Source organism: Chinchilla lanigera, unplaced genomic scaffold (assembly GCF_000276665.1).
Source record: "Chinchilla lanigera isolate Chin_1 unplaced genomic scaffold, ChiLan1.0 scaffold00035, whole genome shotgun sequence".
Lineage (NCBI taxonomy): Eukaryota > Metazoa > Chordata > Mammalia > Rodentia > Chinchillidae > Chinchilla > Chinchilla lanigera.
This window is the reverse complement of record NW_004955436.1, coordinates 17577087-17589053: the sequence shown is the minus strand read 5'-3', so window position 1 is coordinate 17589053 and position 11967 is coordinate 17577087.

Here is an 11967-nt window from a genome sequence, read left to right as displayed (position 1 = left end):
TTGATTTTGAGTATATCATGAAAGTCAGAACCTCTTCTTTCTCTAACTAGAGTAGACCTCATGGATCTCTCCTGTTAGCCCAGAAATATTAAATGTATTAAGACTCAAGAAGTTTCTCTTGTTACAGTTAAGAATATCTTCTTTAGAAAATGAATGTCTAACTCTATTTCCTTATTTCTGAAAACCCCCTCTGATTTTGGACTGAACATGCACATGGAGCAAAGAAATTCCTATGACATCTGTTTTGAGACAAATATATCAGCAGATAGTTATGACCTCTCTCTCAGAATTATGGAAACATCCAGAAGGTCCTGGGAAGGTGGTGAGACATGCTAGTTTTCATTTCTGATTATAAACTATGTGTAAAATATGTAACTTGTTTGGAAATTCCTAGCTGCTCTGAGATATGTGCTACCTAGGGAATGGTGCTTCCAGTGGCCAGTGAGTACTTCTGTTGAATAAGGACTTCCTAAGTAAACTCAGCTGTACACAGCTTGACTCTTCATGGGTCTTCTCCAAGACTCTGCTCCAGGGTCTTAGTCATGAAGTCACAACATTGGGATGACATCTCCTTCAAGTTATAGAACATTTATACCACTGAGCACCAGACAGTGATCAAGCCCTGTGGACGGATCTCTCTAAGCAGTCCCTAGAAGCAGGCACAGTACACTCTCAATAACCCATTTCCGCCTCTGCCCCACTCAGTGGCTGTGCTTAATTTCAATGCCCTCGTCTCTCCTATTCTGATCACAGTGTCTGCCTCTTGAATCCCATCAGTTAAACTCTGTGTGTATGTGTATATACACGTACACATGTTCTCCTTTGTGTAGTGTAAGTACTCAGAGAATGACACAGCAAAAAATAATGTAGCTAATTGGCCTGCTTTGTTTTCATTTGTTTAGTTGGCTTGTTTATTTGGTGTTTTGTTTTGTTGCTTTTTGTTTGTTTGTTGATCATAGGTATGCTATTGAACCCCTTCAAGAATAGAGTAGCTTTTAGGGGCTGGGGATTTAGCTCAGCGGCAAAAGCGCCTGCTTGGCAAGCGCAAGGTCGTGAGTTCGGTTCCCGGTACCGGAGAAAAACCAAAAAAAAAAGAATAGAGTAGCTTTATGGGAAAAAGTGAGAAAATCCAAGGGGCCACAGATGTCCCCAAACACACACAAGACTTTAGCTTCTGGGCCATCAGTTTTACATACTGAGTTTTAGAGTAAGCATGCTTTTGAAGAAAGGGTGCTATCACAGAGAGAAAGAAAGAAAGAAAGAAAGAAAGAAAGAAAGAAAGAAAGAAAGAAAGAAAGAAAGAAAGAAAGAAAGGAAGGAAGGAGGAAAGAAAGAAAGAAAAGAAAAGGAAAAGAAAGAAAAGAAAAAAGAAAGAAAAGAAGAAAGGAAGAAAGAGGAAGAGAATAAAAGGAAGGAAGAAAAAGGAGAGAGATTGAATACCAGAGATTTTAGTCCAATCCCTTTAGTTTACAAATGAGTCAACCATGAAGACATGAAGATTATCCATAGTCACATAATCCCACCTACTAAAGATGGGAAGAGAACAAAGGTTACTTGCTTCCTTACATGTGAATTTCCTATTCACCACAGAGCAAGGAGAAGAAAAAAAAAAAAAAAAAAGAAACAACACTTGTGTTTTTCTTGCCTGCATCAGTGTTAAAATTTATATTTTGATGGTAACCTGGGATTTAAATGGCAAATGAGATGTGGGTCTAGAATTATTCCATCCTTTTACATGTCTCAAGAAATCTCAGGAAAATCAGACTAAGAAAAGGATTGAAATCTTGGGGAAAAGGACATTCTTTTTAGACAGGTTTGATAACCTGTAAACTGCAATTTTCACAGCACAGAGAGGCAGAATGAATCCTAAACGGCCCTTAAATGACATTTCCCCATCAGAACATCATGACAGAAATGCTTCTCGTATAATGGAGAATTCAGAGCTGCTTCCATATCCAGTATTTGTTCGTAGAGATGTAACCAGGCTTCTGAGCAGAGTGTGCACCACATCCAGTCAAGAGAACCCTAGTGAAGGAAGCTGCTCGGGTCAGCTGGAAAGAGCATACTACCAGTCAGAATCCACCGGCCATGTGTATTTGCACATGAGCCTGCAGATTGAGTGGTGATGGTTCTCTTGAGTTTGAAATCTGCATTTTGTTTACAGTATGAGCATGTGAGAATTATCTGCAGGGCACTAAAAATGCTGAGGCACAGGCTCACCCCAGAGGAATTAATAAGAATTTCTGCAGGGAAGACTTTGACATCCATATTATTTTAATATCTCAAACAATTTTAATACATGGCCAGAGTCAAGAACCACTGAATCAGAGGGATCAAAAGAACCCAAAATATAGGGAAGGAATGAGCGGAAAGGGAAGATTACTATTTCCCAATCTGCCAAAGTGCCTCACTGTCCAAACCTCCTCAAGGCTGAGTGACTCATGTCCCTACAAAATCCCTGAAGACAATGTGGCTGCAAGGCCTCACCTTTAAGTAGCGCTGCCAGTGCATTCCTCTCTCAGTGGAAAACTGGTACTGGGTTTTTGGAGTGCTGAGGATTCGTTCTAGAGATTCTGTCTAGATTGTTCTTGTCCTGAACAAAGAACTGGACAAAAGTGCAAACGTAGAGTTTTTAAAATTATTAAAGGTAGGAACAGAAACATCTGCAGAGAGAGTGCAGGCCAATTAAAACAGGAAAAAAAGTGCACTCTGCAGGGTAAGTGCAGACCATTGTGAATGAGAGAGCACAGTGGCCAAGAGCTTAACGGCCGCCATCTCTTGTATCCTCCTCTCCTCAAACTGAGATCAGTTTGTCCTATCAAATACCTGCTTGAGTTCTCGCGAGAAGAGTGAAGATGGCATTCTGTGATTGGTCCCAGGCACAGGGCTTTGGGAACTGTTTTTCTGTACGTTTCCAGGATCTCCATTATTAACAGTTCACCCACATGCTTGCCCTCATCACCTACCTCAGAATTGCTTCTGAACCAAGTACTGTAATTCCAGCTCTCTGGGAGGCTGAAGCAGGAAGACTGACAGTTTGAGCCCAGTGTGGGCAAATTAGCAATTTAGCGAGACTCTGTCTCAAAAATAAAAATAAAAAAGGTGGCTGGCAATGTAGCTCAGTGTTAAGGGTACTGGGTTCCTTCTGCACTGTGAAAAACAAAAACACCACTTCTGAAGCTGGTTGTGGTGGCACAGGCCCATAACCCCAGAACTCGGGAAAGCTGAGACAGGAGGATTCCAAGTTCTTTCAGGCTCATCCTCAGCAACTTAGTGACCTTATTGTGAAGACCCTGGAATTGATCTTTAGTAACACACATGCATGTGCACATGCGTGTGCACACACACAAACACACACACACACAGAATTAAAATAACCTGCTTCAGTAGTCCTGCCTGAAATTCAGCTTCCCAGCCCTCACAACTGCTGCTTCCATTCCTAGGAACTGCTGCCTTTACAACCCGTTTGGTCTACCAACTCTTGAACCACACAGTGAGTATGTACACATCAGTGCCCACGTTGAGTAAACAGGGTAACTCTCTCAAACACCTAATGGAACTTCTTGGAGCCTCTATCTACTTATAAAAGACATCTTTACTAACAGATTTTCTTTCTCAGCGGAACCTCTTTTATACCCCTCCCATTTTTCCAAAACTTTGGCTGCGCAGAGCAGCACCAGTGGCCCAAAGATTCTCCTGAGACCCCTACCCGCTCCAGTAAACACTCAGATTCTGCTGCCAGGTTGGCTTTAGCCTTCTCACACTCTCCTCCCCCCCACCTTCAGGTGGCCCTTGCCTTCAGCAGTCCAGGTTCCCATCACCAGCTCAGCTCTATGCCAAGCCCCACACTGCTAAAAGTGCTGGGAAAAAGCAGTTTTTGTCCTGGAAGCCTGCCTTGGTTCAGAGTGATTCTGCTCAGCCTTCTGGTGAACCTCCTGTACGTACAATCCCAAGAGGTTCCCTGTCAGCCTGTGATTCTGCCCAGGGAGGGAGGCTATATTTCGAGGAAGGTGGCAGATCTGGAAATGATCCTCCTGCTGGAACATCCCTGAATTTTCTGTGCCTTTCCAGTTAGTTACCAGAAGCCTAGTGAAGGGTACTCAGTGTGTGTGCATGTGTGTGTGCATGTGCGTGTGCGCGTGTGTGTGTGTGTGTGTGTGTGTGTGTGTGCTGAGGAGACAATGAGGTGGTAACAATTCCAGGAGTCAGAAATCATGAAGTCTGATCTCCCCTTCATCTCTCACATGGATGGAACCAAGGACAAGCATTCATTTCCACGTTTCCAAGCAAAATGGCCTCTAATGGCAGTAGATGCTGTCGGCTTCACTGTAGCTAGAGCTCTGTATAGAAAAACAACTGGAACACAAAGGAAATTATCTTAGGAGAATCCCAAGGCAACATACACAAAATCTTGCAAAGGGCTATGTGCAATGCCTTAAGAAAGGAATAATTGCATTAAAGGAGTGGTACACGAAAGAAGAATTGAGGCACTAAATTTCAGGAAGAAACACAACTATTAACACTTGGATCAGTGGTTGCGCACATAAGAATTGAATGTTCCCATTTCCCAAGCACACAGTGCCTTTGTTCTCTGTATGCTACATTTATGCTTCCTGCGCTCACTTCTCAGAATTACTCTGAATGCCCAGATCTTGAAGAACTGGGATGATTCTGCATCAAACAACTTGGCTTCTCATTTGGACCCATTAGGAAATGAATTCCCAAAGGAAGACTGCATCCAAATGAAGCCCCCTCCAGCCCAGGCAGAGATCGCAGGCTGCCAGCTTCAGCTTCCCTGAGCTCCTGCAGTAATGCTGAGAATAGTAGGGACTACCAAGAGGTGACAAGGAGAAAATGTGTCTCAAAACACACCCATTACTGTGAATGTGCCCGAGAGGGTCTGAAGATGTCCCTGACAGCCAGCCCTTGCTGCATGGGCTCAAGGACACCCCCATCACATGAGATCTAAAACTGACCAGAGAGGAGGCTGACATCCCCTAGTGCCTGGTGGGGAAGCCCACAGCACGTCCTCGTGTGGGAAGTGGATGCCTTTGGGTATCTGAGGCTCAGCAGGCAGGGAGCTTCCTGGCAGGAACAGAAGGACCGGGTCTGTGCATGTTCACACATATCATTTCATTCACTCACACATCAAAAAGCTCCAGCTTATGTTAGAATTTTAGCTCTTATCCTCCAATCCGTTTTTGAAGCTGGCACCAGTGCACCCGAGTCCAGGTATAATATATAGCTCCTCTCTGCCTCCTGTTTCCAGCCCCTGCTACCAGTGATGCCACTCACATTTTCCTCCTTTCAACACGGGCTCGAAGCTTTTCATGCTTCCCTTTGTGAGTGATGGATGGCAGCTGAGCTAAATATGGATACAGGGGTTGCAGACACATTTTGTTCCTGTTAAATGTTCCGCTCCTCCTGTTAATGTTTTCTGTGCTCCACATTAACTCTCTTCCTTCCCGGTCTCTAAAACATAGGTGCTTGTGTGGGAGCCACATTCTAGGTCTATCTAGCAGCTTAAAGAACCCTTCTATTTACCTGTAGTTTCCCATTAAGGTACAATAAATTATCTGTCTCTCTGGGGGTCTGAGATAAACTCTCAGGAACTTGTGACACCTGTTGTTTTGTGATCAACTAAAGAAATGAAGGGTGAATTGTAAACATAGATTTCTAGAAGAATGGTGTTCCAAATGCTCCTCTACCTTTTCTTTTTAAAAGATTGTTTGGTTGAGGCAGGGCCTTGCTATGTATCTCAAGTTGGCCATGAACTCCCTACATACCCCAGGCCGGCCTAGAATGCACAGAGATCTTCCAGTCTCAGCCTCCCAAGAGGAAGCCACACCTGGCTTCCTCTACCTTTTCAAAAGTTAGATTTGGGGTCTTGTAGAAATTTATGAATATTGACAAGAAGTTGGGTGTCCAAGCACTGGAGAGGAGCATGACCAGCTTGGTACCCTGTTTCTGCCTCTCACTAGCTTTTGGCTGTGGATAAGTTGTTTAAACTTAGGCTCAAAGCTTCCCAATCAAGATGCCCTGTTGCATTTGGGGGCCAAATTTGTTTTATCTCCTCTATGAACAACTTGGGCTGCAGGAGAAGCTCAGTGCTAGAGCACTTGCCTAGTGCATACAAGGCCCTGGCTTCAATCGCCAACACCGGCAAACCTATGTATATTTAAAAATTTTTGCTTAGTGTTGTTTCCTGATATTAGCATTTTTTCATAATTTGTTACGGTTATTGAGGGATGTCCCACATACTCAATGTGCCCTATTATTTCCTCATGACTAGGTGTGGTTCTAAAAAGGGTGGCCAGGATGAAACAATAAAGTTGATCTGTGCTTCTTTTTGCATCTCAACCAGTGGCACATAATACCAATTTGCTGCCTTATTAGTTATACCATGTCTGATTGTTCGTTTATGCTGGTTTTCGTCAGATCTCTTCATTTAAAAGGAACTTACATTTCTTATGAATAAATAAATAATTTTCATCAGAGTAAGATTTGGGAAAATCATGAAATTCACTTCCTCAAAAATCTTTCTTTTTTCTTCTTTTTTTTTTTTTTGGTTTTTTTTTTCCCCCTCCGGTACCAGGAATCGAACTCATGACCTTGCGCTTGCCAGGCAGGCGCTGTGCCGCTGAGCTAAATCCCCAGCTCCTCCTCAAAAATCTTTCAAACTGGGGTTTCCTAGTCTATTAGTTATCCTTATGTGGGTCATTCATTCACTATCATTTATTCATTGAGGTTTGAAAATGATTCTTTGAAAATCTCATCATTCCTCCTTCCTTCTTTCCCTCCACAAGTATGAATTGGCACTCCTTTTCATAAATCGAAATAAATAAAACCCCTCCCCTTCCAAGTATCAGATACTATGCCTTGCTACATATTTTATTTATTTTATTTTATTTTAAAGAGAATAGTAAAGAAAGAACAATAGAAAGATACAAACAAAACAAAGCAAGAACATTAAAAATGATGCAGGGTTTCAAACCAAATGATAGGGATTAATGGTGGTTGTTATATTACATATTGTTCAATGAATGGAAAACTGATCAGACCATTAAAGAGAATAAGAAAATAATATTTTTAAAAAACATTAGAGACAATACAGAGTTTCACTAGACAAGGTGGTAGGATTTCACCAGTGGTTGTTATGTTGCATATTGTTGTCTTCATATCAGTTGCTCAGATTACCAGATATAAGCATGCTTTTATTATTCTTATTGGTATCAAAATTGCTATAAATGTGGTCAATAAAAACTCTCTGAAAGGGGTTCCTCTGCATTTTCTTGTACTTCATTGGTGGTGGTTGTCTTGAGCTTTACAACATGGATATTAAAATATTGCAGTATACTTGCAAATATTATGCTGCTGTATGTGTAGTTTATGAACTTAATACTTCCACATCTGTTCTCAGCCTTTCTGTTGTTATTGTCATAGAATTTACCTCTACATTTATTGTAAGCATAGTAATAATTCTTTTTACTTTAAGCAATTATTTTTAAAACAATTACAATAAGTTTCATTTACTCATATATTTTGCATTTTTTAGTACCCTTCATTTCTTCATGTAAATCCAAGTATCTTTCTTGAATTTTGTTCATAAAGAATTGTATTTAACGCTTTTCCAGTACAGGTGCACGGATAGTGAATTCTTTGGGTTTTCAGCGTGAATGATTTTTTGTTTTGCTTTATACTTGAAATATATTTTTGTTATGTATAGAATTCTAGAGGAGCTTTTTGCTTTCTTGCAGTGCTGTGACAGTGTCACCTGCGTCTTTGCACTTGCATAGTTCTGAGAAGCCTTGCTATTCTTACACATGTTTTTATTTCAATTGCTTTACATTTTTTAGCACTTTTTGCTGAACAGATGATTGCTCTGGTGTTTATTTAGGCTTTATTCTCTTTGGGCTTTGTTGAACTTCTTCAGCTTGTGAATGTGTTGGGGAGGGGATTTAAAATCATTTTGGGACTTTGAGCATTTTTTTCCTCAAATATTTCTCCTGGTTTCTTCTTTCCTAGAGTTTGGCTACAAGTATATTGTTTTGCTTGCTACCATTAAATAGCTCAACAAACTCCCATAAACAATTTGATTGTAGCAAGGAAAACAATCTACTTTTGGTTTCTATGGGGGTTTTTTGTTGTTTTGTTTTGGATACTGCTGCTAGTATTATTTTTGTATTTAGCAATGGGCATGCTATGTATAACATGCCTTTAGGGCATTTAATTGCAGATATCAAATAGGTAAATTAGTCATTAAATACAAAATTCAGAAAAAAGATTAGAGCCTTAAGATTTCTTCTTGGTAACTTTCTGTACCAATTATCGATAAATGCTTTGTTCTGTTTTTGTTTAAGCCAATTCCTTTTAACATTTTCTATATATAACTTAAAAGCAATAACCAATGCTTTGTGAAACACAGCATTAAAAGAGGCTTCCCTTCATCAAGACAAACTAGAATTCCATTTTCCTGTCATTATTAACCCCATTTTCCAAAACTCAGTTCTCTGTAAATATGACCTTTGAGATCTTTCCCAGGTAACCACAGCTTGTTTAATGTGAAGATGCCCAGGAATGAAAATTAACTTCTTTATTCTTTTTAAATATTTCTTTAAATGTCTAGAACATTTTCAATTCTATATTTGTTCCACAAGTAGATTTTCATGGAAGCCAGCTTGAAGTTATGGGGCAAGGAGGTTTTCTGTTGCTTAGATGGAAAACAATGATTTTAGTGCAAAACAATAAACAAAAACTATTTTTAATAACTGACATTTTAAACAGATTTCTAGCAGTGTGGAAGAGTAGCTGACACAAAGTTTAATAAACTGTCTTAACTTGCATCACTGGAATAACCTTTTCATTCTTTCAGCAGTGCAATATTACTAAGCAGACAGGCTAGACTAGGAGCTGAGCACATCTGAATAAATAGGAACTCTTGGCTGTAAGGGGCTTTCCAGTGGTTATGAAGACAGATATATCCACAGGTATTATCAAGGTAGCACCTATGTATATTATCCTAAAGGAAAGGCAATGAGAATTGAGTGAAAAGGGCATTAACTCTGATAGAAGAATTTGGTAAACTTTTTACAAGCCATAAAATTGAATGTGAACCTTTGGAGGCTGAGCAGGGTTTGGACAGCAATGAGTGACAGCTGGATTTGACATAAGCCAGAGCCCTACTAGAAGCTGTTGTAAGACACTAAATAGCGAATGATAGCTGCTTTAACTAAGATGATTACAATGACAATGGAAAGGACAAGAAGAGTTTCAAAGTCAAATGTCCAAAATAGAAAGATTTAGCAAAATGTTATTGATGGTTCCACCATTGCTCTTTTTAAAGGAAGAAGCTAAACTAAAGCTTTGTATCTTGGAAATGTTAAGAAAATAAAGTGAGTTAGTTTTCTGATGGATTTGTCTTATTTTCTTCACAAGGTTGTCATCAATATCAACAAAAGTAGATGTGAAAAATATTTTTGTTTGTTGCATGATGTCCCTGTTATTTCTACTAACAAAAAAAAGCAATAATAATGTGGTTATTTAAAGGGTATTTTTTCCTTCATGAATATCTGGAAGACAAACGGGTTTTTCTGTATAAAATAATCCTACTGTAAATTTCAAAATATGCTATTTGGAGCTGCTACTATATAATACATTGGGATCTACAGTAGTTCAAAAGAGCTTCTACATTCAATTTGAAGCAGGAAATTAGTTTAGTTTCCTGATTTAGGGAATCTTTTGGAACCCAGAAAGTTCATTTCTCATAGGAGTGTGAGATGAGTTATAGTAATCTGGAGTCTTCAGGATACACATGAAAGGAAGATATGACACCAAGAGTCCAATTCTAATTTCGTCTCTGATCTTGGCTGTACTGCATAGGACGTGTGGCCTCATAGGGACCAACTCAGGCATAAATTCCCAAAATAATATGTCGTCATCAGCCACAAGCATTTGGATAAACATCTGGTGTCACATGACTACCTTTGCCAATCCTCACAGAAATGGGCCTTACAAGTAGATTCCAACTGCTACAGTGCAGTGCTAGACTGTGTTATAACAGAGTCTCATGTTTTATCTAATCCAATTTCAGCATCAAATTGCCACTTCCATTAATTACTCTTAGCCTCATTTTACTGATGAGAAACTGAGGTAGAGAGTAGGAAATAACCCATCCAAATTGCACGGCAAATATGTGATCATGCTAGGATTTTACACAGGAAGTGTGACTTCCTTGTTCACATTTTTTACCACTGTAGTTCATTCACCCAAAAGTGCATTTCAAGGGTTAAGAATTAGAAGAACTTATCGCTAACCAGAGTTCAAGAAAAAAGCAGAGCATTCCATGTCTTCATACAAGGTAAAGAGATCCGGGCAGCTTCCTAGGTCAGCAAATACAACAGGACTGGATTTGGGTTAAAGCTTTGCCACTTACTAACATTGAAACTTTTGGGGACCTATTTGGCCTCTGCATAACTCAGTTTTTTCATCAAGTGAGGACAAAAGTAGCATATACGGCACATGAAGAGCTGTAGTGAGTTTTATAAAGATAACACATGTGAAAGTCTTGAAGCACTGATTGGCATACTGAAATTATTATCCCAATCAAGAATTTGGATACCTAACAGTTCCGCTGGAGGATGGAGCTTTCTATCCTTCCTTCTACCCTTTCTGTCCTATCCTTGTGATTGTTCACAAGAGTCAGGAAAAGTTCTCAGATGAGGAAACATTTGGATATAGGAGGAATTGAGAGAGGAAAGGAAGTGTTTGAGAATTTGAAAGTCCATCCCAGGTGAGACACAAAATCTCCACCATTAGCTCCTAAGGCACGATCCTGAGGCTAACTTCTGAAGCAGCTTCCTTCTCTCTTCAGGAGCTCCAGCATAACTTCTGACTTCTGTGGACCTGATTCTCAAATTTTAGGCTATTTCTCAGGCATTTCCTACTACAAAAGCTGCAGAGCAGCACAATCATTCACAGCTTCCTATGTGTGCACATTTCACAGGGACACATGGAGATGTCATCTCATCGAGGACAGGCCCTGCTTTGCAGAGATGTTCAGCCTCTTAGGAAATGGAAATAGAGCTGAAAGAAAGTCCAAGTGTCAAGGCATATGTGAAGGAGTTTAGAACTTAAGACAGAAAAAGGCTGAACAGATATGGTTTCACCTTCTCTCTTACAGGAAACTGAGAACAACATAAGTGGTTGGCAAAAGATCATTGAACCAGAGTTGAGGGGAACTGTTCAAGTTCCTAGTCCAGTGGTCAATGCTTTTCAAACTGTGCTCCTGGAAGCATCTGTTGTCCTTTAGAGACTTTGAAGGAGAAGAGAGCAGAACTGCAGGACATTTTCTTGACAAGTGCATCACCCGCTAGGATGTGACTTACTTGTGGGGTTCTGTCCAACAACAGTTTGAAGGACCCCTGGACAAAGAGAAAATGTGAGAACCATTACCTTAGACCTTGCTGCTTCATGGAGACTACCTTCCCAAATGGCAGACACTTTGTCAAGTTATTTGAGCCAACCCTCAGCAAGGCTTCTTCCAGAATTTGTACAGTGATTCGAACTTATATCCCTTTTCCTCCCACAAAAATCATATGGGGAAGGTATAATTCTTAATGTGATGGTATTTAGAGATGAGATTCTTGGGAGCTAGGTTAGATGAGATCATACAGGTGAGGATGGGATTGGTGCCCTTATATGAAGAGGAAGAGAGATCAGGGCTCTTACTCTGCTATGTGAGAAGGTGAGTGGCCCTCTATGGCCAGGAAGAGAGATGTCATCAGGAACTAAAGCTGCTGGGACCTTGAGCTTGAACTTCCCAGCGTGTAGAACTATGAGAAATAAATGTCTGTTGCTTAAGTGATTCAGTCTATAGTACTGAGCTTCATCAACCCAACAAGAGCATACAGTTGCAGATTACTACATTCAGGTCAGGCAATTCTTGACAATAAATTAGTATGTATTACC